A 6,000-nucleotide genomic window follows, 5' to 3' on the forward strand; every position below is an offset into this window, starting at 1 on the left:
TGCAGTGTGATGAATCTCAACGCTGTTCAAAAAGCATAGATCTGCAGTACACACTGTCTACTCAGACTTAAGCCCCACTGGGTTTAATAGGGTTTAGTCCTCAGTAGGGAAGGACTATAATAATGTGCCATATAAATATAAATATATTTATATTTCACGTGTGTTTTGACTATGGTCCACCAATTAGTGAGAAAATGAATTGCGGAAAGTGGGTTTTGTTGTGCTAACCTTGTTTTCAATGTGGCTGGTGAGTCCGGTCAGTTTTCTTTCATTCAACAAATCATGTCTCAGTGTTCTGTATTCTTCAGCCTCCTCATGTGTCCAGACTTCTTGAAAAATCCATTATGTCCTCAGCAAGATTGGCATATAAGCACGGGAAATGGGAGGGAGCTGTCTATCACACTCCTAGTGGTTTTGTTTTTAAAAACAGACTTTTTGAACTTTTAAAGAAATCAGTGTAGGCTTTTTTTAAAAAAGGAAATGCTTTCCTTAGGAACAAATTCAATGACCATGCCAGTCTCAAGCACTTGGTAATTAGCCTCCTGGACATTCTACCTATGCACACTTTGGTTGGTCACTTCACAATTACCTTCCTCCTCTTTCTCTTTCTTTCTTTCTTTCTTTCTTTCTTTCTTTCTTTCTTTCTTTCTTTCTTTCTTTCTTTCTTTCATGATCACTCATAGCCAATTAAGATCGTCTTCTCTCGGGCTCACTGTTAAGATCGTGTTCAAACCTCCTGCGATGCAGGAATCACAGCTATCAATAACCTTACCCTCCGTGCAAAGTAGAACTGTGACACCTACGTAGCTTTTTGCCAGCTGCTGCCACCACCAGGTAAGCCCGATGCGACCCACCAGCACAAGATGGGACTTAAGGAGAAGACTTTTTGCTGCATCTCGGCTGGTGCTGTTTAGCTTCCACTGTAGACTTCTGATGCAGTAAGCTCCACCCAACACCCATCAGAATTATACAGAAATCTGAATCAAGTCCTAAAGTGCTCTGCAAATGAGGCACGCTCTTCCATTGTCTCCCGAGAAGGATGGATGCCAGCAAGTAGTTTTATTTCTGCTTCTGCTACTTTTATGTTATTATTGTTGTTTAGTCGTTTAGTCATGTCGACTCTTCGTGACCCCATGGGCCAGAGCACGCCAGGCACTCCTGTCTTCCACTGCCTCCCACAGTTTGGTCAAACTCATGTTGGTAGCTTCGAGAACACTGTCCAACCATCTCATCCTCTGTCGTCCCCTTCTCCTTGTGCCCTCAATCTTTCCCAACACCAGAGTCTTTTCCAGGGAGTTTTCTCTTCTCACGAGGTGGCCAAAGTATTGGAGCCTCAGCTTCACGATCTGTCCTTCCTGCGAGCACTCAGGGCTGATTTCCTTCAGAATGGATAGGTTTGATCTTCTTGCAGTCCATGGGACTCTCAAGAGTCTTCTCCAGCACCCAAAAGCATCCATTCTTCGGCGACCAGCCTTCTTTATGGTCCAGCTATCTCTTCCATACATCACTACTGGGAAAACCATAGCTTTAACTATATGGACGTTTGTTGGCAAGGTGATGTCTCTGCTTTTTAAGATGCTATCTAGGTTTGTCATCGGTTACTTTTGTACTATACACTAATAGTGAACTCATTCTCTGAGTGTGCATTCTTCTCTTGTGAAAGTGGCACCACCCATGCTCAAGATGAAGGAATTAGCACCCTATGGTTTGGAGGAACCCTATGGTTTGGGGATGGCTTGGCACCCCACTCCGTGCCGCTGCCAATGCAGTACAATGAGGACTGAGCATGCCTTGTCGCCTTACCAACTACTGGAGGGAGGGGAGAGAGTACAGAAAGTCAGAAGAGGGAGAGAGAAATTGTACCGATTGTTTTTAACATTTGCTCATTGCTTTATACAAAAAAAGGCATCCAAGCCACTGAGCAAGATAAAATACAACCGATAAAAACAATTAAACCTAGAATGTTTAAAACATTGCATTGTACAAAATGCATAAATTGTTCAAATAAATAAAAAATAATTAACATTCTCCAGTAGGACCTTAGAGGCCAACTAAGATTGTTCTGGGTATAAGCTTTCGTGTGCATGCAGACGACAGAACAAACTTAGTTGGTCTCTAAGGTTCTCCTGGACAATTTTTAAATTTTTAAATTTATTTTGACTGCGTCAGACCAACACGGCTACCTAAGGTAAAGGTAAAGGTACCCCTACCCGTATGCGCCAGTCGTGTCTGACTCTGGGGTTGCGTGCTCATCTCACTTAAGAGGCCGGGAGCAAGCGCTGTCCAGAGACACTTCCGGGTCACGTGGCCAGCGTGACAAAGCTGCTCTGGTGAGCCGGCACCAGCACAGCACACGAAAACACCGTTTACCTTCCCAGTATAAAGCGGTACCTATTTATCTACTTGCACTTAGAAGTGCTTTTGAACTACCTGAATAAATTGTTCATTCATTGGCAACGTCCTACACACCCCATTCAAAAAGTGCATCACTGCAGAGTTCAGCTTCGTTACCAAAAGCCTAAGTGAATAAAAGAGGTCTTGGTCTGGCACATAATCTGGCAAGCTGGGATGCTGAACTAAATAAGTCCATGCTCTAAGATTCTGATACAGGCCCCAGTGGCAATATTTTGCTGCTTTTGTCTATTTCTTTGTAAGCCACCCACCAGGAATGGCGATGGGCTGTTGAAGGGTGAGAGGTAAGTTAGTAAATGCAACGTGAGAGAGAATGCCCCGGGAAATTTTCGAGCAGGCCAACTTTCAGCTGCTGAGCATGGGGGGGGGGGAAGCACTTAGCAATCTCTGATCACACCTCAAGTCATTGGAGTGACCTTGCTCTGCACTGCTCTCCTGGAATCAGATACAGTTCAGCCAAGTGGAACAGATGCCAATGAAAAGAGCACCGAAAAGGAGACGAAGAGAAAAGACCTCTGACATGTGAGTGAAAGGCCAATATTGCACAGGCAGCAGGAACAAATTGGCTCTTGAAAAATGTAGAAGTTATTTTTTTTAAAAAATAATAATTTCCATAGTCATATCAGTGCAATAAGATTCAGGAATCAGTGGGAGAGAGTAATTTCAGAGAAACCAGGAGAGATATTTTCTTGTCTTGGGGGAAAGATCCTCGGGTAACGAAAGTATTCAGAAGTCTACAGTGAAAGCTAAACAGCACCAGCTGACATGCAACAAAATAAATTATTATTATTATTATTATTATTATTATTATTATTATTATTATTATTATTATTTCTACCCCACTCATCTGGCTGGGTTTCCCCAGCCATTCTGGTTGGCTTCCAACAAAAGATTAAAAATACATTAAAACATCAGTCATTAAAAACGTCCCTAAAAATGCCTTCTCCTTAAGTCCCATCCTGTGCTGTTGGATCCCATCAGACTTACTTGGTGGTCGCAGCAGCTGGCAAAAATTTACCTAGGTGTCACAATGCTACAGGTGCTTTGTACAGAGGTTAAGGCTATCAGTAGCTGTGATTTCTGCATTGCAGGAGGTTGAACTATATCAGTGTTTCCCAAACTTGTGTCTCTAGCTGTTTTGGGACTACAGTTCCCATGATCCTTAGTCCAGCTAGCAAAGGATGATGGGAGTTGTAGCCCCAAAACAGCTGGAGACCCAAGTTTTGGAAACATTGAACTAGATGATCCTTGGAGTCCCTTCAATCACTACAGTTCTAAGATTCTACAATTCAATATTCACCAATCACACGTACTAACTCCTGCGTCAGAGGTGGAATCAGATAAGTGCTGGAGATGTAATGAGGTTGATGGTGCATTTTATCATATGTGGTGGACCTGTAAAAGGGTAAAAGAGCATTGGGAAATGACATATAATGAACTGGGGGAAAAATGTTTAAAAGTATCTCCCCACCCCCACCCCAAAAAGAGCCAGAGTCCTTTTCAATGGGAATAATTCAGAGGGAAATTTCCAGGTGTCAAAAAAGACTATTTATGTATGCCACTACTGCGGCCCGTGTTTTGTTAGCCCCCAAATGGAAAACGAGCGAGGTCCCAACCAAAGAAGAATGGCAACTTACTGGTAAACTTATGGAATATGCGCAGCTTACAGATTTAATATATAGAATAAGAGAACAAGAAGAATGTATGTTTAAAGAAGGCTGGAAAATGTTTGCTGAATATATGGGTGAAAACTGTGTTCATTTAAAAACACTGGTAGCATTAAGATAAATAAGTGTCAATAAGTTTTGATGGATGTAACAATGGAATACTGAATGGCATAGTTCATATAAAATATGCAGGGATGTACAGTATGCAAAATGAACCACGGAAAAGGAAGAAGGGAAGTCATTGATTTAAGGTTGCTTAAATGAATATTTTGAAATGTAAATTAGAAAATTTAATTTAAAAATTGTTTTTAAAAAGGAGAGGCAGTCTACGATACAATAATCTTTACTGTCATTGTCCCATACAGAACAACGAAATTGAAAATCCACATCAGACATTCAGAAACCAACAAGCCAGCTATCCCAGCCTGGTTAGCCCCCTAAAAACTCTGATACAATATACTCCCATAGAGTATATTGTATTTAATTATGGGGTATCAGAGTTTTTAGGAGGCTAAAAACCAAAATCGCTAAAAACCAAAATCGCATTTGAATAGAAACTGTTTTTCAGGCAGTTAGTCCTAGTCTTTATAACCCTGTACCTTCTTCCAGAAGGCAGAAGCTGAAAGAGATCATTTCCGGGGTGCACACTACAGTGGTACCTCGGGTTAAGTACTTAATTCGTTCTGGAGGTCCGTTCTTAACCTGAAACTGTTCTTAACCTGAAGCACCACTTTAGCTAATGGAGCCTCCTGCTGCCACTGCACTGCCAGAGCACGATTTCTGTTCTCATCCTGAAGCAAAGTTCTTAATCCGAGGTACTATTTCTGGTTTAGCAGAGTCTGTAACCTGAAGTGTATGTAACCTGAAGCGTATGTAACCCGAGGTACCACTGTATCCTGCACTATCTCTACAGCTTTCTAATGACACCTGGAAGCATAGATTTGATCCAAGGTAGGGAGAGTGCACCCAATTATTCTCTCTGCAGTCTTTACAACCCTGGACAACATTGTTTTTTCCCTGACCGTGCAGCTCCCAAACCACACACACACACAACCTTCTGAATACCAGGTGCTGGGGGTCACAAATGGGGAGAGAACTGGATGACCACTGTGACAACAAGATGTTGGACTGGATGGGTCTTTTCTCTAAGCCAGCAGGGCTCCTCTTATGTTCCCTGACTGCCTCTTACAAAGCGAAATGAGGGGAGGAATAGGAACAGCATGTGCCATTAACAGGCTCTGTTGAAACTGCCCTGTTAGCATGTGTTCGAGCCAAAGAACCTCGGGTGGGATGAGACGCAAGAAGCCGCTCAGTTTATTTGTCCAGCAAACCTATTATCAGCCACTCCTAGGGCAGCCAATATGGTGCCCCCCCCCCCGCCCACAAATCCATTTCGAAGCTAACGCAATAGGATTGCAAAACTCAAAGCGGAGAGTTGTAAAGAGACCCATTCATTTCCACCCCCAGACTGAGAAAAGCCATTACAGGGGGAAAACAAATTATTTAAACAAAGATGTATCTGCTTTAATGTCACGATTGAAGAGCATCTAGGAATAATACTGAGGGAGGTAGGAAGGTTTTGTGGCAAATGAATATGACTAAGAATATTGGTCTGGGTTATTTTATGCACCAGCAGCCTCATTACTCTCCCTGCACAGTCTGCTTTCTGCAGCATGCACTAAGCTAAATTCCATTAAAATCAATGGTGCAATTGCTCTCTATTGGGCGCGGTAGTATTATGAGAAATGCAAATATTATGGAGAGAAAGTAAAGCTGAAAACACACATATCTCCGGATTGCTCATCTTGAACCGAACGAAGGGTTCAGAATCAGCCTCGGTATGTAAGTACGCTCATCGACTGCACGCTAATATTTCTGTAATGTTGTCTGTGCAAACTTTATCTGCCTCTCTGTTGCCTTA

Source organism: Podarcis melisellensis (assembly GCF_964234715.1).
Source record: "Podarcis melisellensis genome assembly, chromosome: 4".
Taxonomy (NCBI): Eukaryota; Metazoa; Chordata; class Lepidosauria; order Squamata; family Lacertidae; genus Podarcis; species Podarcis melisellensis.